This window comes from Argiope bruennichi, chromosome 9, assembly GCF_947563725.1.
Source record: "Argiope bruennichi chromosome 9, qqArgBrue1.1, whole genome shotgun sequence".
NCBI classification, from domain to species: domain Eukaryota; kingdom Metazoa; phylum Arthropoda; class Arachnida; order Araneae; family Araneidae; genus Argiope; species Argiope bruennichi.
Window position 1 is genome coordinate 79,613,562 of NC_079159.1, and position 19,788 is coordinate 79,633,349.

General features: G+C 37.4%; 28 non-coding genes across 28 annotated transcripts; all 28 read right to left on the bottom strand.

Moving 5' to 3' along the window:
• Window positions 1-6: 6 nt before the first annotated feature.
• Window positions 7-95, bottom strand: Trnay-gua (transfer RNA tyrosine (anticodon GUA)). The gene is given in 2 exon segments: window positions 7-42; window positions 59-95. It is a non-coding gene; the product is annotated as a tRNA-Tyr (tRNA).
• A 449-nt stretch (window positions 96-544) lies between these two features.
• Window positions 545-633, bottom strand: Trnay-gua (transfer RNA tyrosine (anticodon GUA)). Its single transcript is given in 2 exon segments — window positions 545-580; window positions 597-633. It is a non-coding gene; the product is annotated as a tRNA-Tyr (tRNA).
• Window positions 634-813: 180 nt separating this feature from the next.
• Window positions 814-902, bottom strand: Trnay-gua (transfer RNA tyrosine (anticodon GUA)). The gene is given in 2 exon segments: window positions 814-849; window positions 866-902. It is a non-coding gene; the product is annotated as a tRNA-Tyr (tRNA).
• A 717-nt stretch (window positions 903-1,619) lies between these two features.
• Trnay-gua (transfer RNA tyrosine (anticodon GUA)) lies at window positions 1,620-1,708 on the bottom strand. Its single transcript is given in 2 exon segments — window positions 1,620-1,655; window positions 1,672-1,708. It is a non-coding gene; the product is annotated as a tRNA-Tyr (tRNA).
• A 180-nt stretch (window positions 1,709-1,888) lies between these two features.
• On the bottom strand, window positions 1,889-1,977 carry Trnay-gua (transfer RNA tyrosine (anticodon GUA)). The gene is given in 2 exon segments: window positions 1,889-1,924; window positions 1,941-1,977. It is a non-coding gene; the product is annotated as a tRNA-Tyr (tRNA).
• Window positions 1,978-2,695: 718 nt separating this feature from the next.
• Window positions 2,696-2,784, bottom strand: Trnay-gua (transfer RNA tyrosine (anticodon GUA)). Its single transcript is given in 2 exon segments — window positions 2,696-2,731; window positions 2,748-2,784. It is a non-coding gene; the product is annotated as a tRNA-Tyr (tRNA).
• Window positions 2,785-2,964: 180 nt separating this feature from the next.
• Trnay-gua (transfer RNA tyrosine (anticodon GUA)) lies at window positions 2,965-3,053 on the bottom strand. The gene is given in 2 exon segments: window positions 2,965-3,000; window positions 3,017-3,053. It is a non-coding gene; the product is annotated as a tRNA-Tyr (tRNA).
• A 717-nt stretch (window positions 3,054-3,770) lies between these two features.
• On the bottom strand, window positions 3,771-3,859 carry Trnay-gua (transfer RNA tyrosine (anticodon GUA)). Its single transcript is given in 2 exon segments — window positions 3,771-3,806; window positions 3,823-3,859. It is a non-coding gene; the product is annotated as a tRNA-Tyr (tRNA).
• A 180-nt stretch (window positions 3,860-4,039) lies between these two features.
• Window positions 4,040-4,128, bottom strand: Trnay-gua (transfer RNA tyrosine (anticodon GUA)). The gene is given in 2 exon segments: window positions 4,040-4,075; window positions 4,092-4,128. It is a non-coding gene; the product is annotated as a tRNA-Tyr (tRNA).
• A 3,499-nt stretch (window positions 4,129-7,627) lies between these two features.
• Trnay-gua (transfer RNA tyrosine (anticodon GUA)) lies at window positions 7,628-7,716 on the bottom strand. Its single transcript is given in 2 exon segments — window positions 7,628-7,663; window positions 7,680-7,716. It is a non-coding gene; the product is annotated as a tRNA-Tyr (tRNA).
• Window positions 7,717-8,165: 449 nt separating this feature from the next.
• Window positions 8,166-8,254, bottom strand: Trnay-gua (transfer RNA tyrosine (anticodon GUA)). The gene is given in 2 exon segments: window positions 8,166-8,201; window positions 8,218-8,254. It is a non-coding gene; the product is annotated as a tRNA-Tyr (tRNA).
• Window positions 8,255-8,972: 718 nt separating this feature from the next.
• On the bottom strand, window positions 8,973-9,061 carry Trnay-gua (transfer RNA tyrosine (anticodon GUA)). The gene is given in 2 exon segments: window positions 8,973-9,008; window positions 9,025-9,061. It is a non-coding gene; the product is annotated as a tRNA-Tyr (tRNA).
• A 179-nt stretch (window positions 9,062-9,240) lies between these two features.
• Trnay-gua (transfer RNA tyrosine (anticodon GUA)) lies at window positions 9,241-9,329 on the bottom strand. The gene is given in 2 exon segments: window positions 9,241-9,276; window positions 9,293-9,329. It is a non-coding gene; the product is annotated as a tRNA-Tyr (tRNA).
• Window positions 9,330-9,508: 179 nt separating this feature from the next.
• Trnay-gua (transfer RNA tyrosine (anticodon GUA)) lies at window positions 9,509-9,599 on the bottom strand. Its single transcript is given in 2 exon segments — window positions 9,509-9,545; window positions 9,562-9,599. It is a non-coding gene; the product is annotated as a tRNA-Tyr (tRNA).
• Window positions 9,600-10,585: 986 nt separating this feature from the next.
• Window positions 10,586-10,674, bottom strand: Trnay-gua (transfer RNA tyrosine (anticodon GUA)). Its single transcript is given in 2 exon segments — window positions 10,586-10,621; window positions 10,638-10,674. It is a non-coding gene; the product is annotated as a tRNA-Tyr (tRNA).
• Window positions 10,675-10,854: 180 nt separating this feature from the next.
• Trnay-gua (transfer RNA tyrosine (anticodon GUA)) lies at window positions 10,855-10,943 on the bottom strand. Its single transcript is given in 2 exon segments — window positions 10,855-10,890; window positions 10,907-10,943. It is a non-coding gene; the product is annotated as a tRNA-Tyr (tRNA).
• A 449-nt stretch (window positions 10,944-11,392) lies between these two features.
• Window positions 11,393-11,481, bottom strand: Trnay-gua (transfer RNA tyrosine (anticodon GUA)). The gene is given in 2 exon segments: window positions 11,393-11,428; window positions 11,445-11,481. It is a non-coding gene; the product is annotated as a tRNA-Tyr (tRNA).
• A 180-nt stretch (window positions 11,482-11,661) lies between these two features.
• On the bottom strand, window positions 11,662-11,750 carry Trnay-gua (transfer RNA tyrosine (anticodon GUA)). Its single transcript is given in 2 exon segments — window positions 11,662-11,697; window positions 11,714-11,750. It is a non-coding gene; the product is annotated as a tRNA-Tyr (tRNA).
• Window positions 11,751-12,456: 706 nt separating this feature from the next.
• On the bottom strand, window positions 12,457-12,545 carry Trnay-gua (transfer RNA tyrosine (anticodon GUA)). The gene is given in 2 exon segments: window positions 12,457-12,492; window positions 12,509-12,545. It is a non-coding gene; the product is annotated as a tRNA-Tyr (tRNA).
• Window positions 12,546-13,253: 708 nt separating this feature from the next.
• On the bottom strand, window positions 13,254-13,344 carry Trnay-gua (transfer RNA tyrosine (anticodon GUA)). Its single transcript is given in 2 exon segments — window positions 13,254-13,290; window positions 13,307-13,344. It is a non-coding gene; the product is annotated as a tRNA-Tyr (tRNA).
• Window positions 13,345-14,309: 965 nt separating this feature from the next.
• On the bottom strand, window positions 14,310-14,400 carry Trnay-gua (transfer RNA tyrosine (anticodon GUA)). Its single transcript is given in 2 exon segments — window positions 14,310-14,346; window positions 14,363-14,400. It is a non-coding gene; the product is annotated as a tRNA-Tyr (tRNA).
• A 179-nt stretch (window positions 14,401-14,579) lies between these two features.
• On the bottom strand, window positions 14,580-14,668 carry Trnay-gua (transfer RNA tyrosine (anticodon GUA)). Its single transcript is given in 2 exon segments — window positions 14,580-14,615; window positions 14,632-14,668. It is a non-coding gene; the product is annotated as a tRNA-Tyr (tRNA).
• A 449-nt stretch (window positions 14,669-15,117) lies between these two features.
• Window positions 15,118-15,206, bottom strand: Trnay-gua (transfer RNA tyrosine (anticodon GUA)). The gene is given in 2 exon segments: window positions 15,118-15,153; window positions 15,170-15,206. It is a non-coding gene; the product is annotated as a tRNA-Tyr (tRNA).
• A 706-nt stretch (window positions 15,207-15,912) lies between these two features.
• On the bottom strand, window positions 15,913-16,001 carry Trnay-gua (transfer RNA tyrosine (anticodon GUA)). Its single transcript is given in 2 exon segments — window positions 15,913-15,948; window positions 15,965-16,001. It is a non-coding gene; the product is annotated as a tRNA-Tyr (tRNA).
• A 967-nt stretch (window positions 16,002-16,968) lies between these two features.
• Trnay-gua (transfer RNA tyrosine (anticodon GUA)) lies at window positions 16,969-17,059 on the bottom strand. Its single transcript is given in 2 exon segments — window positions 16,969-17,005; window positions 17,022-17,059. It is a non-coding gene; the product is annotated as a tRNA-Tyr (tRNA).
• A 179-nt stretch (window positions 17,060-17,238) lies between these two features.
• Window positions 17,239-17,327, bottom strand: Trnay-gua (transfer RNA tyrosine (anticodon GUA)). The gene is given in 2 exon segments: window positions 17,239-17,274; window positions 17,291-17,327. It is a non-coding gene; the product is annotated as a tRNA-Tyr (tRNA).
• A 706-nt stretch (window positions 17,328-18,033) lies between these two features.
• On the bottom strand, window positions 18,034-18,122 carry Trnay-gua (transfer RNA tyrosine (anticodon GUA)). The gene is given in 2 exon segments: window positions 18,034-18,069; window positions 18,086-18,122. It is a non-coding gene; the product is annotated as a tRNA-Tyr (tRNA).
• Window positions 18,123-19,089: 967 nt separating this feature from the next.
• On the bottom strand, window positions 19,090-19,180 carry Trnay-gua (transfer RNA tyrosine (anticodon GUA)). The gene is given in 2 exon segments: window positions 19,090-19,126; window positions 19,143-19,180. It is a non-coding gene; the product is annotated as a tRNA-Tyr (tRNA).
• Window positions 19,181-19,788: the final 608 nt, after the last annotated feature.

A 19,788-nucleotide genomic window follows, 5' to 3' on the forward strand; every position in this document is an offset into this window, starting at 1 on the left:
ACATCTTCCGTCGAGCCGGAGTCGAACCAGCGACCTATGGATATTGTCTTTAGGGCATCTACAGTCCACCGCTCTGCCAACTGAGCTATCGACGGATGCGAAGGTTTTGCTGATTTCATTTTTTCAGATTGAATTTCAGTTAAAGGAGTAGTAGGATGTTCAACAAAACAAAATGCTAACTATAATATTTCGAACAATTACTTATTCTAAAGAGAGCTGTGAATCTAACAAATCGAACGAAACTACACTTTTAAATTCCAATCAAAATAATATCTTCCGTCGAGCCGGAGTCGAACCAGCGACCTATGGATATCGTCTTTAGGGCATCTACAGTCCACCGATCTGCCAACTGAGCTATCGACGGATGCGAAGGTTTTGCTGATTTCATTTTTTCAGATTGAAGTTCAGTTAAAGGAGGAGAAGGATGTTCAACAAAACAAAATGCTATCTATAATATTTCCAACAATTACTTATTCGAAAAAGAGCTGGGAATCTAGCAAATCGAACGAAACTACACTTTTAAATTCCAATCAAAATAACATCTTCCGTCGAGCCGGAGTCGAACCAGCGACCTATGGATATCGTCTTTATGGCATCTACAGTCCACCGCTCTGCCAACTGAGCTATCGATGGATGCGAAGGTTTTGCTGATTTCATTTTTTCAGATTGAATTTCAGTTAAAGGAGTAGAAGGATGTTCAACAAAACAAAATGCTAACTATATTATTTCGAACAATTACTTATTCGAAAGAGAGCTGAGAATCTAACAAATCGAACGAAACTAAACTTTTAAATTCCAATCAAAATAACATCTTCCGTCGAGCCGGAGTCGAACCAGCGACCTATGGATATCGTCTTTAGGGCATCTACAGTCCACCGCTCTGCCAACTGAGCTATCGACGGATGCGAAGGTTTTGCTGATTTCATTTTTTCAGATTGAAGTTCAGTTAAAGGAGGAGAAGGATGTTCAACAAAACAAAATGCTATCTAGAATATTTCCAACAATTACTTATTCGAAAAAGAGCTAGGAATCTAGCAAATCGAACGAAACAACACTTTTAAATTCCAATCAAAATAACATCTTCCGTCGAGCCGGAGTCAACCAGCGACCTATGGATATCGTCTTTAGGGCATCTACAGTCCACCGCTCTGCCAACTGAACTATCGACGGATGCGAAGGTTTTGCTGATTTCATTTTTTCAGATTGAAATTCAGTTAAAGGAGTAGAAGGATGTTCAACAAAACAAAATGCTAACTATAATATTTCGAACAATTACTTATTCTAAAGAGAGCTGGGAATCTAACAAATCGAACGAAACTACACTTTTAAATTCCAATCAAAATAATATCTTCCGTCGAGCCGGAGTCGAACCAGCGACCTATGGATATCGTCTTTAGGGCATCTACAGTCCACCGATCTGCCAACTGAGCTATCGACGGATGCGAAGGTTTTGCTGATTTCATTTTTTCATATTGAAGTTCAGTTAAAGGAGGAGAAGGATGTTCAACAAAACAAAATGCTATCTATAATATTTCCAACAATTACTTATTCCAAAAAGAGCTGGGAATCTAGCAAATCGAACGAAACTACACTTTTAAATTCCAATCAAAATAACATCTTCCGTCGAGCCGGAGTCGAACCAGCGACCTATGGATATCGTCTTTATGGCATCTACAGTCCACCGCTCTGCCAACTGAGCTATCGATGGATGCGAAGGTTTTGCTGATTTCATTTTTTCAGATTGAATTTCAGTTAAAGGAGTAGAAGGATGTTCAACAAAACAAAATGCTAACTATATTATATCGAACAATTACTTATTCGAAAGAGAGCTGAGAATCTAACAAATCGAACGAAACTAAACTTTTAAATTCCAATCAAAATAACATCTTCCGTCGAGCCGGAGTCGAACCAGCGACCTATGGATATCGTCTTTAGGGCATCTACAGTCCACCGCTCTGCCAACTGAGCTATCGACGGATGCGAAGGGTTTGCTGATTTCATTTTTTCAGATTGAAGTTCAGTTAAAGGAGTAGAAGGATGTTCAACAAAACAAAATGCTAACTATAGTATTTCCAACAATTACTTATTCGAAAAAGAGCTGGGAATCTAGCAAATCGAACGAAACTACACTCTTAAATTCCAATCAAAATAACATCTTCCGTCGAGCCTTAGTCGAACCAGCGACCTATGGATATCGACTTTAGGGCAGCTACAGTCCACCGCTCTGCCAACTGAGCTATCGACGGATGCGAAGGTTTTGCTGATTTCATTTTTTCAGATTGAAGTTCAGTTAAAGGAGTAGAAGGATGTTCAACAAAACAAAATGCTAACTATAATATTTCCAACAATTACTTATTCGAAAAAGAGCTGGGAAACTAGCAAATCGAACGAAACTACACTTTTAAATTCCAATCAAAATAACATCTTCCGTCGAGCCGGAGTCGAAACAGCGACCTATGGATATCGTCTTTAGGGCATCTACAGTCCACCGCTCTGCCAACTGAGCTATCGACGGATGCGAAGGTTTTGCTGATTTCATTTTTCCTGATTGAAGTTCAGTTAAAGGAGTAGAAGAATGTTCAACAAAACAAAATGCTAACTATAATATTTCCAACAATTACTTATTCGAAAATGAGCTGGGAATCTAGCAAATCGAACGAAACTACACTTTTAAATTCCAATCAAAATAACATCTTCCGTCGAGCCGGAGTCGAACCAGCGACCTATGGATATCGTCTTTATGGCATCTACAGTCCACCGCTCTGCCAACTGAGCTATCGATGGATGCGAAGGTTTTGCTGATTTCATTTTTTCAGATTGAATTTCAGTTAAAGGAGTAGAAGGATGTTCAACAAAACAAAATGCTAACTATATTATTTCGAACAATTACTTATTCGAAAGAGAGCTGAGAATCTAACAAATCGAACGAAACTAAACTTTTAAATTCCAATCAAAATAACATCTTCCGTCGAGCCGGAGTCGAACCAGCGACCTATGGATATCGTCTTTAGGGCATCTACAGTCCACCGCTCTGCCAACTGAGCTATCGACGGATGCAAATGTTTTGCTGATTTCATTTTTTCTGATTGAAGTTCAGTTAAAGGAGTATAAGAATGTTCAACAAAACAAAATGCTAACTATAATATTTCCAACAATTACTTATTCGAAAAAGAGCTTGGAATCTAGCAAATCGAACGAAACTACACTTTTAAATTCCAATCACAATAACATCTTCTGTCGAGTCGGAGTCGAACCAGCGACCTATGGATATCGTCTTTAGGGCATCTACAGTCCACCGCTCTGCCAACTGAGCTATCGACGGATGCGAAGGGTTTGCTGATTTCATTTTTTTTATTGAAATTCAGTTAAAGGAGTAGAAGGATGTTCAACAAAACAAAATGCTAACTATAATATTTCCAACAATTACTTATCCGAAAAAGAGCTGGGAATCTAGCAAATCGAACGAAACTACACTTTTATATTCCAATCAAAATAACATCTTCCGTCGAGCCGGAGTCGAACCAGCGACCTATGGATATCGTCTTTAGGGCAGCTACAGTCCACCGCTCTGAAAACTGAGCTATCGACGGATGCGAAGGTTTTGCTGATTTCACTTTTTCAGATTGAAGTTCAGTTAAAGGAGTAGAAGGATGTTCAACAAAACAAAATGCTAACTATAATATTTCGAACAATTACTAATTCGAAAGAGAACTGGGAATCTAGCAAATCGAACGAAACAACACTTTTAAATTCCAATCAAAATAACATCTTCCGTTGAGCCGGAGTCGAACCAGCGACCTATGGATATCGTCTTTAGGGCATCTACAGTCCACCGCTCTGCCAACTGAGCTATCGACGGATGCGAAGGTTTTGCTGATTTCATTTTTTCAGATTGAAGTTCAGTTAAAGGAGTAGAAGGATGTTCAACAAAACAAAATGCTAACTATAATATTTCGAACAATTACTAATTCGAAAGAGAACTGGGAATCTAGCAAATCGAACGAAACTACACTTTTAAATTCCAATCAAAATAACATCTTCCGTTGAGCCGGAGTCGAACCAGCGACCTATGGATATCGTCTTTAGGGCATCTACAGTCCACCGCTCTGCCAACTGAGCTATCGACGGATGCGAAGGTTTTTCTGATTTCACTTTTTCAGATTGAAGTTCAGTTAAAGGAGTAGAAGGATGTTCAACGAAACAAAATGCTAACTATAATATTTCCAACAATTACTTATTCGAAACAGAGCTGGGAATCTAGCAAATCGAACGAAACTACACTTTTAAATTCCAATCAAAATAACATCTTCCGTCGAGCCGCAGACGAACCAGCGACCTATGAATATCGTCTTTAGGGCATCGACAGTCCACCGCTCTGCCAACTGAGCTATCGACGGATGCGAAGGTTTTGCTGATTTCATTTTTTCAGATTGAAGTTCAGTTAACCCTCTCGATTCCAGCGGGGCGGTTTGGGGCGGTTTGAGAATTTACCCTATAACATCCACGTCGGTCGGTTTGGGGCGGTTGCTAGCCGTTTTAGGGGAGATGGGTATTAAAAGCGGCTACTCTACTGACCACTCCAGGAGGTCCTCGTTATCTTCGACAATAGCGGCTTTTTCACAGTAGTTTCCCCTGTGCCTTAGGGCGGTAGGGGTTGAGGAGGAATTCACTAAATAGGTTGTTGGCGTATATTTTGTATTTTGAAAGAGTTTTAGTTTCTATTTTCACGTTTTGTTAGCTCAAAATTGGAAAGATTTTATGGCCATTTATAAAAGAATTTTTCCACTGAAATTCTCTGGTAACGATGAATGATATATAAGGATACCGACACGTTGTTTAGTTTTCGGACAAGCATCAGAAGCCCTTTTCAGTAGTAAGACTATTGTAATGATATAAAGACAAACCATTGCATTGTCAATGCGCCCTTTTCACATGTTTGTATGCAGTTTTCTCACAAAATGGGTAGCTACACTTGCTACTATGGGAGGAAGTCGTTTTACACTCCAAGCATCTTATTCTGTCATCAGAGGACTGTCGGAAATTCTAAAGCCGTGTACAAACTACAGCTTTTAAAATAGAATTAAAAGACAAAAAAACAGTTTGGGAGTATTCTTTATCGACCTTTTCAAAGAGTGAGATAAGTTATATAAATACTGAGTTCCTTTTTAGAATGCAATTCTAAAAATTTCTCTTCAGTTGTGAATTTCTACTCTTTATTTTATGTACTGTGAATCGGCTGTTTGGATTATCAGAGTAATTTTTGTATTGAAACGCTTATTATTTCTTCATTATGAGTAAAAGAAATCGTGAACACACTGAAGAAGAAATTAAAGCAATTTTACTTGATTCTGATGAAAGTGACAGTGATCAATCTGCGAAGACGATGGTTGGCCAAAAAATGATACTTTAGCTGATCTCTCGTTTATTCTAAGCAAAGAAGCAGGAGATGAAACTAACGAGGGTCAGATGAACGAGAGTGATAGAGATGAGGAGTCAAAAAATGTTATATAATGTACATATTATCAAAAATTTACAAATGATTCCCTCGTGCGTAAATTTGTGGAAATTTAATATGAAGCTTTGGTTGAAAAATTTATCTTGTCTTAACAATACTATAGAAAACTTCACATAACATTTTAAAATCAGAAATTCAGCAAGAAAAATTCAAAATGACAGTTCATACTAAAAAAGTAATATTTATGATGAATGTAATTTTAAATGTGTTAAATCTTCATATTTAGTTTATGAAGAATGTAATGTTTTAGTAAAATGTTCAGGCTGAAAACTGAAGGAATGTATTTTCGAAATATATTTCGCTGAGTAATTTTTCCCCCGAATTTTATTTCATAAATTTTTGTATTTCAGTATTAAATGAAGTTATTAAAATATGTTATCTCATCTATCGAAACAATTCGATAGATGAGATTTATAACGTTTGACGTAATATATTCCCTTGGTTAGAAAACATTTTTATTAGTTATATTTTAAAAGGTTAGTAAAAATGAGTGGCAAAATAAAGATATTTTTGGAATTTATATTTACCCTACATTCTTTTTCGATTATTTAATGTAAAAGCAATAATGCGTAAGGTTTTGAAAAAAAAAATTGTGAAAACTTCTTTAAAAATTTAATTAAAGTTTTAAAACTTTTCTCTTAGTATCACTATCGAAAATGCAAAATAATATTTTATATTTAAAAATTCAATAAAGATAATCGTTTATACTAAAAAAAATGCTAAAGACAATAAAAAAAAAATCTTAGCTGAGTGTTGAACGAACATATTATTTTTGAAACATCTTTAAAAAAAAACAATAACATTTTTTATTTCGGTATTAAATGAAGATTTAAAACATTATCTTGTTTATCACTGAAAAGCATTGAGATCTATACTATGTAAAAAAATGTACTAATTGCATTGATATAGGTATAATGTATGTTTTACATTACTATGTAAAAAAAAATTACATGGTAATACATGATATATTATTTAATTTTGGCAACAAAAAAATGTAAAAGCCTATTTAAAATTAAATGAAACATAAAGATGTTTTTGAAATTGCTAGTAAAACCAGTTTTTATTTAAATGGTTTGGAAGCCTAACATAAAACTTACAAAAAAAAACAACCCCTATTTTCTAAATTATAGAATAAATTTCAAATTTTTTGTAAAAAAAAAAAAAAATACCCTACAAAGATGATGAGCGAAACACTTCACACTTCACACTAAAAAATATAAATACATTAGAATAAAACTCTTAAGCTGATGGAAAATGAATCTCGTTGTCGAAAACCGCAAGGCAATTATTCAAGGTAGAGCGTCGACAGTTTTATTACTTCAGAGTGCGGGGGGTAACTGCCCCTCAGCTAGGAAGAGTCCATGTCTTTCAGAGACACGCTGAGAAAATCTGGATGGTAAAGGGAGTGCCACTTGAAAAGTGCTTGGATGTTAAAGAGTTAAAGGAGGAGAAGGATGTTCAACAAAACAAAATGCTAACTATAATATTTGAAACAATTACTTATTCGGAAAAGAGCTAGGAATCTAGTAAATCGAACGAAACTACACTTTTAAATTCCAATCAAAATAACATCTTCCGTCGAGCCGGAGTCGAACCAGCGACCTATGGATATCGTCTTTAAGGCAGCTACAGTCCACCGCTCTGCCAACTGAGCTAACAACATTTGCGAAGGTTTTGCTGATTTCATTTTTTCTGATTGAAATTCAGTTAAAGGAGTAGAAGGATGTTCAACAAAACAAAATGCTAACTATAATATTTCCAACAATTACTTATCCGAAAAAGAGCTGGGAATCTAGCAAATCGAACGAAACTACACTTTTATATTCCAATCAAAATAACATCTTCCGTCGAGCCGGAGTCGAACCAGCGACCTATGGATATCGTCTTTAGGGCAGCTACAGTCCACCGCTCTGAAAACTGAGCAATCGACGGATGCGAAGGTTTTGCTGATTTCACTTTTTCAGATTGAAGTTCAGTTAAAGGAGTAGAAGGATGTTCAACAAAACAAAATGCTAACTATAATATTTCGAACAATTACTAATTCGAAAGAGAACTGGGAATCTAGCAAATCGAACGAAACAACACTTTTAAATTCCAATCAAAATAACATCTTCCGTCGAGCCGGAGTCGAACCAGCGACCTATGGATATCGTCTTTAGGGCATCTACAGTCCACCACTCTGCCAACTGAGCTATCGACGGATGCGAAGGTTTTGCTGATTTCATTTTTTCAGATTGAAGTTCAGTTAAAGGAGTAGAAGGATGTTCAACAAAACAAAATGCTAACTATAATATTTCCAACAATTACTTATTCGAAAAAGAGCTGGGAATCTAGCAAATCGAACGAAACTACACTTTTAAATTCCAATCAAAATAACATCTTCCGTCGAGCCGGAGTCGAACTAGCGACCAATGGATATCGTCTATAGGGCATCTACAGTCCACCGCTCTGCCAACTGAGCTATCGACGGATGCGAAGGTTTTGCTGATTTCATTTTTTCTGATTGAAGTTCAGTTAAAGGAGTATAAGAATGTTCAACAAAACAAAATGCTAACTATAATATTTCCAACAATTACTTATTCGAAAAAGAGCTGGGAATCAAGCAAATCGAACGAAACTACACTTTTAAATTCCAATCAAAATAACATCTTCCGTCGAGCCGGAGTCGAACCAGCGACCTATGGATATCGTCTTTAGGGCAGCTACAGTCCACCGCTCTGCCAACTGAGCTATCGACGGATGCGAAGGTTTTGCTGATTTCATTTTTTCAGATTGAAGTTCAGTTAAAGGAGTAGAAGGATGTTCAACAAAACAAAATGCTAACTATAATATTTCGAACAATTACTAATTCGAAAGAGAACTGGGAATCTAGCAAATCGAACGAAACTACACTTTTAAATTCCAATCAAAATAACATCTTCCGTTGAGCCGGAGTCGAACCAGCGACCTATGGATATCGTCTTTAGGGCATCTACAGCCCACCGCTCTACCAACTGAGCTATCGACGGATGCGAAGGTTTTTCTGATTTCACTTTTTCAGATTGAAGTTCAGTTAAAGGAGTAAAAGGATGTTCAACAAAACAAAATGCTAACTATAATATTTCCAACAATTACTTATTCGAAACAGAGCTGGGAATCTAGCAAATCGAACGAAACTACACTTTTAAATTCCAATCAAAATAACATCTTCCGTCGAGCCGCAGACGAACCAGCGACCTATGAATATCGTCTTTAGGGCATCGACAGTCCACCGCTCTGCCAACTGAGCTATCGACGGATGCGAAGGTTTTGCTGATTTCATTTTTTCAGATTGAAGTTCAGTTAAAGGAGGAGAAGGATGTTAAACAAAACAAAATGCTAACTATAATATTTGAAACAATTACTTATTCGAAAAAGAGCTAGGAATCTAGTAAATCGAACGAAACTACACTTTTAAATTCCAATCAAAATAACATCTTCCGTCGAGCCGGAGTCGAACCAGCGACCTATGGATATCGTCTTTAGGGCAGCTACAGTCCACCGCTCTGCCAACTGAGCTATCGACGGATGCGAAGGTTTTGCTGATTTCATTTTTTCATATTGAAGTTCAGTTAAAGGAGGAGAAGGATGTTCAACAAAACAAAATGTTATTATAATATTTCCAACAATTACTTATTCGAAAAAGAGCTAGGAATCTAGCAAATCGTACGAAACAACACTTTTAAATTCCAATCAAAATAACATCTTCCGTCGAGCCGGAGTCGAACCAGCGACCTATGGATATCGTCTTTAGGGCATCTACAGTCCACCGCTCTGCCACCTGAGCTATCGACGGATGCTAAGGTTTTGCTGATTTCATTTTTTCAGATTGAAGTTCAGTTAAAGGAGGAGAAGGATGTTCAACAAAACAAAATGCTAACTATAATATTTGAAACAATTACTTATTCGAAAAAGAGCTAGGAATCTAGCAAATCGAACGAAACTACACTTTTAAATTCCAATCAAAATAACATCTTCCGTCGCGCCGGAGTCGAACCAGCGACCTATGGATATCGTCTTTAGGGCAGCTACAGTCCACCGCTCTGCCAACTGAGCTATCGACGGATGCGAAGGTTTTGCTGATTTCATTTTTTCAGATTGAAGTTCAGTTAAAGGAGTAGAATTATGTTCAACAAAACAAAATGCTAACTATAATATTTACAACAATTACTTATTCAAAAACGAGCAGGGAATCTAGCAAATCGAACGAAACTACACTTTTGAATACCAATCAAAATAACACATTCCGTCGAGCCGGAGTCGAACCAGCGACCTATGGATATCGTCTGTAGAGCATCTACAGTCCACCGCTCTGCCAACTGAGCTGTCGACGGATGCGAAGGATTTGCTGATTTCATTTTTTCAGATTGAATTTCAGTTAAAGGAGTAGAAGGATGTTCAACAAAACAAAATGCTAACTATAATATTTCCAACAATTACTTATTCGAAAAAGAGCTGGGAATCTAACAAATCGAACGAAACTACACTTTTAAATTCCAATCAAAATAACATCTTCCGTCGAGCCGGAGTCGAACCAGCGACCTATGGATATCGTCTTTAGAGCATCTACAATCCACCGCTCTGCCAACTGATCTGTCGACGGATGCGAATTTTTTGCTGATTTCATTTTTTCAGATTGAATTTCAGTTAAAGGAGTAGAAGGATGTTCAACAAATTAAAATGCTAACTATAATATTTCGAACAATTACTTATTCAAAAGAGAGCTGGGAATCTAACAAATCGAACGGAACTACACTTTTAAATTCCAATCAAAATAACATCTTCCGTCGACCCGGAGTCGAACCAGCGACCTATGGATATCGTCTTTAGGGCAGCTACAGTCCACCGCTCTGCCAACTGAGCTATCGACGTATGCGAAGGTTTTGCTGATTTCATTTTTTCAGATTGAAGTTCAGTTAAAGGAGTAGAAGGATGTTCAACAAAACAAAATGCTAACTATAATATTTCCAACAATTACTTATTCGAAAAAGAGCTGGGAATCTAGCAAATCGAACGAAACTACACTTTTAAATTCCAATCAAAATAACATCTTCCGTCGAGCCGGAGTCGAACCAGCGACCTATGGATATCGTCTTTAGAGCAGCTACAGTCCACCGCTCTGCCAACTGAGCTATCGACGGATGCGAATTTTTTGCTGATTTCATTTTTTCAGATTGAAGTTCAGTTAAAGGAGTAGAAGGATGTTCAACAAAACAAAATGCTAACTATAATATTTCCAACAATTACTTATTCGAAAAAGAGCTGGGTATCTAGCAAATCGAACGAAACTACACTTTTAAATTCCAATCAAAATAACATCTTCCGTCGAGCCGGAGTCGAACCAGCGACCTATGGATATCGTCTTTAGGGCAGCTACAGTCCACCGCTCTGCCAACTGAGCTATCGACGGATGCGAAGGTTTTGCTGATTTCATTTTTTCAGATTAAAGTTCAGTTAAAGGAGTAGAATTATGTTCAACAAAACAAAATGCTAACTATAATATTTCCAACAATTACTTATTCGAAAACGAGCTGGGAATCTAGCAAATCGAACGAAACTACACTTTTAAATTCCAATCAAAATAACACATTCCGTCTAGCGGGAGTCGAACCAGCGACCTATGGATATCGTCTTTAGAGCATCTACAGTCCACCGCTCTGCCAACTGAGCTATCGACGGATGCGAAGGTTTTGCTGATTTCATTTTTTCAGATTGAAGTTCAGCTAAAGGAGTAGAAGGATGTTCAACAAAACAAAATGCTAACTATAATATTTCCAACAATTACTTATTCGAAAGAGAGCTGGGAATTTAGCAAATCGAACGAAACTACACTTTTAAATTCAAATCAAAATAACACCTTCCGTCGAGCCGGAGTCGAACCAGCGACCTATGGATATCGTCTTTAGGGCATCTACAGTCCACAGCTCTGCCAACTGAGCTATCGACGGATGCGAAGGTTTTGCTGATTTCATTTTTTCAGATTGAATTTCAGTTAAAGGAGTAGAAGGATGTTCAACAAAACAAAATGCTAACTATAATATTACCAACAATTACTTATTCGAAAAAGAGCTGGGAATCTAGCAAATCGAAAGAAACTACACTTTTAAATTCCAATCAAAATAACATCTTCCGTCGAGCCGGAGTCGAACCAGCGACCTATGGATATCGTCTTTAGGGCATCTACAGTCCACCGCTCTGCCAACTGAGCTATCGACGGATGCGAAGGTTTTGCTGATTTCTTTTTTTCTGATTGAAGTTCAGTTAAAGGAGTATAAGGATGTTCAACAAAACAAAATGCTAATTATAATATTTCCAACAATTAATTATTCGAAAAAGAGCTGGGAATCTAGCAAATCGAACGAAACTACACTTTTAAATTCCAATCAAAATAACATCTTCCGTCGAGCCAGCGACCTATGGATATCGTCTTTAGGGCATCTACAGTCACCGCTCTGCGAACTGATCTAACAACATTTGCGAAGGTTTTGCTGATTTCATTTTTGCTGATTGAAGTTCAGTTAAAGGAGTAGAAGGATGTTCAACAAAACAAAATGCTAACTATAATATTTCCAACAATTACTTATTCGAAAACGAGCTGGGAATCTATCAAATCGAACGATACTACACTTTTAAATTCCAATCAAAATAACACATTCCGTCGAGCCGGAGTCGAACCAGCGACCTATGGATATCGTCTTTAGAGCATCTACAGTACACAGCTCTGCCAACTGAGCTATCTACGGGTGCTAAGGTTTTTCTGATTTCATTTTTTCAGATTGAAGTTCAGTTAAAGAAGTAGAAGGATGTTCAACAAAACAAAATGCTAACTATAATATTTCCAACAATTACTTATTCGAAAGAGAGCTGGGAATTTAGCAAATCGAACGAAACTACACTTTTAAATTCAAATCAAAATAACATCTTCCGCCGAGCCGGAGTCTAACCAGCGACCTATGGATATCGTGTTTAGGGCATCTACAGTCCACAGCTCTGCCAACTGAGCTATCGACGGATGCGAAGGTTTTGCTGATTTCATTTTTTCAAGATTGAATTTCAGTTAAAGGAGTAGAAGGATGTTCAACAAAAGAAAATGCTGACTATAATATTACAAACAATTACTTATTCGAAAAAGAGCTGGGAATCTAGCAAATCGAACGAAACTACACTTTTAAATTCCAATCAAAATAACACATTCCGTCGAGCCGGAGTCGAACCAGCGACCTATGGATATCGTCATTAGAGCATCTACAGTCCACCGCTCTGCCAACTGAGCTGTGGACGGATGCGTAGGTTTTGCTGATTTCATTTTTTCAGATTGAATTTCAGTTAAAGGAGTAGAAGGATGTTCAACAAAACAAAATGCTAACTATAATATTTCCAACAATTACTTATTCGAAAAAGAGCTGGGAATATCTAGCAAATCGAACGAAACTACACTTTTAAATTCCAATCAAAATAACATCTTCCGTCGAGCCAGCGACCTATGGATATCGTCTTTAGGGCATCTACAGTCACCGCTCTGCGAACTGATCTAACAACATTTGCGAAGGTTTTGCTGATTTCATTTTTGCTGATTGAAGTTTAGTTAAAGGAGTAGAAGGACGTTCAACAAAACAGAATGCTAACTATAATATTTCCAACAATTACTTATTCGAAAAAGAGCTGGGAATCTAGCAAATCGAACAAAACTACACTTTTAAATTCCAATCAAAATAACATCTTCCGTCGAGCCGGAGTCGAACCAGCGACCTATGGATATCGTCTTTAGGGCATCTACAGTCCACCGCTCTGCCAACTGAGCTAACGACGGATGCGAAGGTTTTGCTGATTTCATTTTTTCATATTGAAGTTCAGTTAAAGGAGGAGAAGGATGTTCAACAAAACAAAATGCTAACTATAATATTTCCAACAATTACTTATTCGAAAAAGAGCTAGGAATCTAGCAAATCGAACGAAACTACACTTTTAAATTCCAATCAAAATAACATCTTCCGTCGAGCCGGAGTCGAACCAGCGACCTATGGATATCGTCATTAGAGCATCTACAGTCCACCGCTCTGCCAACTGAGCTGTGGACGGATGCGTAGGTTTTGCTGATTTCATTTTTTCAGATTGAATTTCAGTTAAAGGAGTAGAAGGATGTTCAACAAAACAAAATGCTAACTATAATATTTCCAACAATTACTTATTCGAAAAAGAGCTGGGAATATCTAGCAAATCGAACGAAACTACACTTTTAAATTCCAATCAAAATAACATCTTCCGTCGAGCCAGCGACCTATGGATATCGTCTTTAGGGCATCTACAGTCACCGCTCTGCGAACTGATCTAACAACATTTGCGAAGGTTTTGCTGATTTCATTTTTGCTGATTGAAGTTTAGTTAAAGGAGTAGAAGGACGTTCAACAAAACAGAATGCTAACTATAATATTTCCAACAATTACTTATTCGAAAAAGAGCTGGGAATCTAGCAAATCGAACAAAACTACACTTTTAAATTCCAATCAAGATAACATCTTCCGTCGAGCCGGAGACCTATGGATATCGTCTTTAGGGCATCTACAGTCCACCGCTCTGCCAACTGAGCTATCGACGAATGCGAAGGTTTTACTGATTTCATTTTTTCAGATTGAAGTTCAGTTAAAGGAGTAGAAGGATGTTCAACAAAACAAAATGCTAACTATATATATTTCGAACAATTACTAATTCGAAAAAGAGCTGGGAATCTAGCAAATCGAACGAAACTACACTTTTAAATTCCAATCAAAATAACATCTTCCGTCGAGCCGGAGTCGAACCAGCGACCTATGGATATCGTCTTTAGGGCATCTACAGTCCACCGCTCTGCCAACTGAGCTAACGACGGATGCGAAGGTTTTGCTGATTTCATTTTTTCATATTGAAGTTCAGTTAAAGGAGTAGAAGGATGTTCAACAAAACAAAATGCTAACTATAATATTTCCAACAATTACTTATTCGAAAAAGAGCTGGGTATCTAGCAAATCGAACGAAACTACACTTTTAAATTCCAATCAAAATAACATCTTCCGTCGAGCCGGAGTCGAACCAGCGACCTATGGATATCGTCTTTAGGGCAGCTACAGTCCACCGCTCTGCCAACTGAGCTATCGACGGATGCGAAGGTTTTGCTGATTTCATTTTTTCAGATTAAAGTTCAGTTAAAGGAGTAGAATTATGTTCAACAAAACAAAATGCTAACTATAATATTTCCAACAATTACTTATTCGAAAACGAGCTGGGAATCTAGCAAATCGAACGAAACTACACTTTTAAATTCCAATCAAAATAACACATTCCGTCTAGCGGGAGTCGAACCAGCGACCTATGGATATCGTCTTTAGAGCATCTACAGTCCACCGCTCTGCCAACTGAGCTATCGACGGATGCGAAGGTTTTGCTGATTTCATTTTTTCAGATTGAAGTTCAGCTAAAGGAGTAGAAGGATGTTCAACAAAACAAAATGCTAACTATAATATTTCCAACAATTACTTATTCGAAAGAGAGCTGGGAATTTAGCAAATCGAACGAAACTACACTTTTAAATTCAAATCAAAATAACACCTTCCGTCGAGCCGGAGTCGAACCAGCGACCTATGGATATCGTCTTTAGGGCATCTACAGTCCACAGCTCTGCCAACTGAGCTATCGACGGATGCGAAGGTTTTGCTGATTTCATTTTTTCTGATTGAAGTTCAGTTAAAGGAGTATAAGGATGTTCAACAAAACAAAATGCTAATTATAATATTTCCAACAATTAATTATTCGAAAAAGAGCTGGGAATCTAGCAAATCGAACGAAACTACACTTTTAAATTCCAATCAAAATAACATCTTCCGTCGAGCCAGCGACCTATGGATATCGTCTTTAGGGCATCTACAGTCACCGCTCTGCGAACTGATCTAACAACATTTGCGAAGGTTTTGCTGATTTCATTTTTGCTGATTGAAGTTCAGTTAAAGGAGTAGAAGGATGTTCAACAAAACAAAATGCTAACTATAATATTTCCAACAATTACTTATTCGAAAACGAGCTGGGAATCTATCAAATCGAACGATACTACACTTTTAAATTCCAATCAAAATAACACATTCCGTCGAGCCGGAGTCGAACCAGCGACCTATGGATATCGTCTTTAGAGCATCTACAGTACACAGCTCTGCCAACTGAGCTATCTACGGGTGCTAAGGTTTTTCTGATTTCATTTTTTCAGATTGAAGTTCAGTTAAAGAAGTAGAAGGATGTTCAACAAAACAAAATGCTAACTATAATATTTCCAACAATTACTTATTCGAAAGAGAGCTGGGAATTTAGCAAATCGAACGAAACTACACTTTTAAATTCAAATCAAAATAACATCTTCCGCCGAGCCGGAGTCTAACCAGCGACCTATGGATATCGTGTTTAGGGCATCTACAGTCCACAGCTCTGCCAACTGAGCTATCGACGGATGCGAAGGTTTTGCTGATTTCATTTTTTCAAGATTGAATTTCAGTTAAAGGAGTAGAAGGATGTTCAACAAAAGAAAATGCTGACTATAATATTACAAACAATTACTTATTCGAAAAAGAGCTGGGAATCTAGCAAATCGAACGAAACTACACTTTTAAATTCCAATCAAAATAACACATTCCGTCGAGCCGGAGTCGAACCAGCGACCTATGGATATCGTCATTAGAGCATCTACAGTCCACCGCTCTGCCAACTGAGCTGTGGACGGATGCGTAGGTTTTGCTGATTTCATTTTTTCAGATTGAATTTCAGTTAAAGGAGTAGAAGGATGTTCAACAAAACAAAATGCTAACTATAATATTTCCAACAATTACTTATTCGAAAAAGAGCTGGGAATATCTAGCAAATCGAACGAAACTACACTTTTAAATTCCAATCAAAATAACATCTTCCGTCGAGCCAGCGACCTATGGATATCGTCTTTAGGGCATCTACAGTCACCGCTCTGCGAACTGATCTAACAACATTTGCGAAGGTTTTGCTGATTTCATTTTTGCTGATTGAAGTTTAGTTAAAGGAGTAGAAGGACGTTCAACAAAACAGAATGCTAACTATAATATTTCCAACAATTACTTATTCGAAAAAGAGCTGGGAATCTAGCAAATCGAACAAAACTACACTTTTAAATTCCAATCAAGATAACATCTTCCGTCGAGCCGGAGACCTATGGATATCGTCTTTAGGGCATCTACAGTCCACCGCTCTGCCAACTGAGCTATCGACGAATGCGAAGGTTTTACTGATTTCATTTTTTCAGATTGAAGTTCAGTTAAAGGAGTAGAAGGATGTTCAACAAAACAAAATGCTAACTATATATATTTCGAACAATTACTAATTCGAAAAAGAGCTGGGAATCTAGCAAATCGAACGAAACTACACTTTTAAATTCCAATCAAAATAACATCTTCCGTCGAGCCGGAGTCGAACCAGCGACCTATGGATATCGTCTTTAGGGCATCTACAGTCCACCGCTCTGCCAACTGAGCTAACGACGGATGCGAAGGTTTTGCTGATTTCATTTTTTCAGATTGAATTTCAGTTAAAGGAGTAGAAGGATGTTCAACAAAACAAAATGCTAACTATAATATTACCAACAATTACTTATTCGAAAAAGAGCTGGGAATCTAGCAAATCGAAAGAAACTACACTTTTAAATTCCAATCAAAATAACATCTTCCGTCGAGCCGGAGTCGAACCAGCGACCTATGGATATCGTCTTTAGGGCATCTACAGTCCACCGCTCTGCCAACTGAGCTATCGACGGATGCGAAGGTTTTGCTGATTTCTTTTTTTCTGATTGAAGTTCAGTTAAAGGAGTATAAGGATGTTCAACAAAACAAAATGCTAATTATAATATTTCCAACAATTAATTATTCGAAAAAGAGCTGGGAATCTAGCAAATCGAACGAAACTACACTTTTAAATTCCAATCAAAATAACATCTTCCGTCGAGCCAGCGACCTATGGATATCGTCTTTAGGGCATCTACAGTCACCGCTCTGCGAACTGATCTAACAACATTTGCGAAGGTTTTGCTGATTTCATTTTTGCTGATTGAAGTTCAGTTAAAGGAGTAGAAGGATGTTCAACAAAACAAAATGCTAACTATAATATTTCCAACAATTACTTATTCGAAAACGAGCTGGGAATCTATCAAATCGAACGATACTACACTTTTAAATTCCAATCAAAATAACACATTCCGTCGAGCCGGAGTCGAACCAGCGACCTATGGATATCGTCTTTAGAGCATCTACAGTACACAGCTCTGCCAACTGAGCTATCTACGGGTGCTAAGGTTTTTCTGATTTCATTTTTTCAGATTGAAGTTCAGTTAAAGAAGTAGAAGGATGTTCAACAAAACAAAATGCTAACTATAATATTTCCAACAATTACTTATTCGAAAGAGAGCTGGGAATTTAGCAAATCGAACGAAACTACACTTTTAAATTCAAATCAAAATAACATCTTCCGCCGAGCCGGAGTCTAACCAGCGACCTATGGATATCGTGTTTAGGGCATCTACAGTCCACAGCTCTGCCAACTGAGCTATCGACGGATGCGAAGGTTTTGCTGATTTCATTTTTTCAAGATTGAATTTCAGTTAAAGGAGTAGAAGGATGTTCAACAAAAGAAAATGCTGACTATAATATTACAAACAATTACTTATTCGAAAAAGAGCTGGGAATCTAGCAAATCGAACGAAACTACACTTTTAAATTCCAATCAAAATAACACATTCCGTCGAGCCGGAGTCGAACCAGCGACCTATGGATATCGTCATTAGAGCATCTACAGTCCACCGCTCTGCCAACTGAGCTGTGGACGGATGCGTAGGTTTTGCTGATTTCATTTTTTCAGATTGAATTTCAGTTAAAGGAGTAGAAGGATGTTCAACAAAACAAAATGCTAACTATAATATTTCCAACAATTACTTATTCGAAAAAGAGCTGGGAATATCTAGCAAATCGAACGAAACTACACTTTTAAATTCCAATCAAAATAACATCTTCCGTCGAGCCAGCGACCTATGGATATCGTCTTTAGGGCATCTACAGTCACCGCTCTGCGAACTGATCTAACAACATTTGCGAAGGTTTTGCTGATTTCATTTTTGCTGATTGAAGTTTAGTTAAAGGAGTAGAAGGACGTTCAACAAAACAGAATGCTAACTATAATATTTCCAACAATTACTTATTCGAAAAAGAGCTGGGAATCTAGCAAATCGAACAAAACTACACTTTTAAATTCCAATCAAGATAACATCTTCCGTCGAGCCGGAGACCTATGGATATCGTCTTTAGGGCATCTACAGTCCACCGCTCTGCCAACTGAGCTATCGACGAATGCGAAGGTTTTACTGATTTCATTTTTTCAGATTGAAGTTCAGTTAAAGGAGTAGAAGGATGTTCAACAAAACAAAATGCTAACTATATATATTTCGAACAATTACTAATTCGAAAAAGAGCTGGGAATCTAGCAAATCGAACGAAACTACACTTTTAAATTCCAATCAAAATAACATCTTCCGTCGAGCCGGAGTCGAACCAGCGACCTATGGATATCGTCTTTAGGGCATCTACAGTCCACCGCTCTGCCAACTGAGCTAACGACGGATGCGAAGGTTTTGCTGATTTCATTTTTTCATATTGAAGTTCAGTTAAAGGAGGAGAAGGATGTTCAACAAAACAAAATGCTAACTATAATATTTCCAACAATTACTTATTCGAAAAAGAGCTAGGAATCTAGCAAATCGAACGAAACTACACTTTTAAATTCCAATCAAAATAACATCTTCCGTCGAGCCGGAGTCGAACCAGCGACCTATGGATATCGTCATTAGAGCATCTACAGTCCACCGCTCTGCCAACTGAGCTGTGGACGGATGCGTAGGTTTTGCTGATTTCATTTTTTCAGATTGAATTTCAGTTAAAGGAGTAGAAGGATGTTCAACAAAACAAAATGCTAACTATAATATTTCCAACAATTACTTATTCGAAAAAGAGCTGGGAATATCTAGCAAATCGAACGAAACTACACTTTTAAATTCCAATCAAAATAACATCTTCCGTCGAGCCAGCGACCTATGGATATCGTCTTTAGGGCATCTACAGTCACCGCTCTGCGAACTGATCTAACAACATTTGCGAAGGTTTTGCTGATTTCATTTTTGCTGATTGAAGTTTAGTTAAAGGAGTAGAAGGACGTTCAACAAAACAGAATGC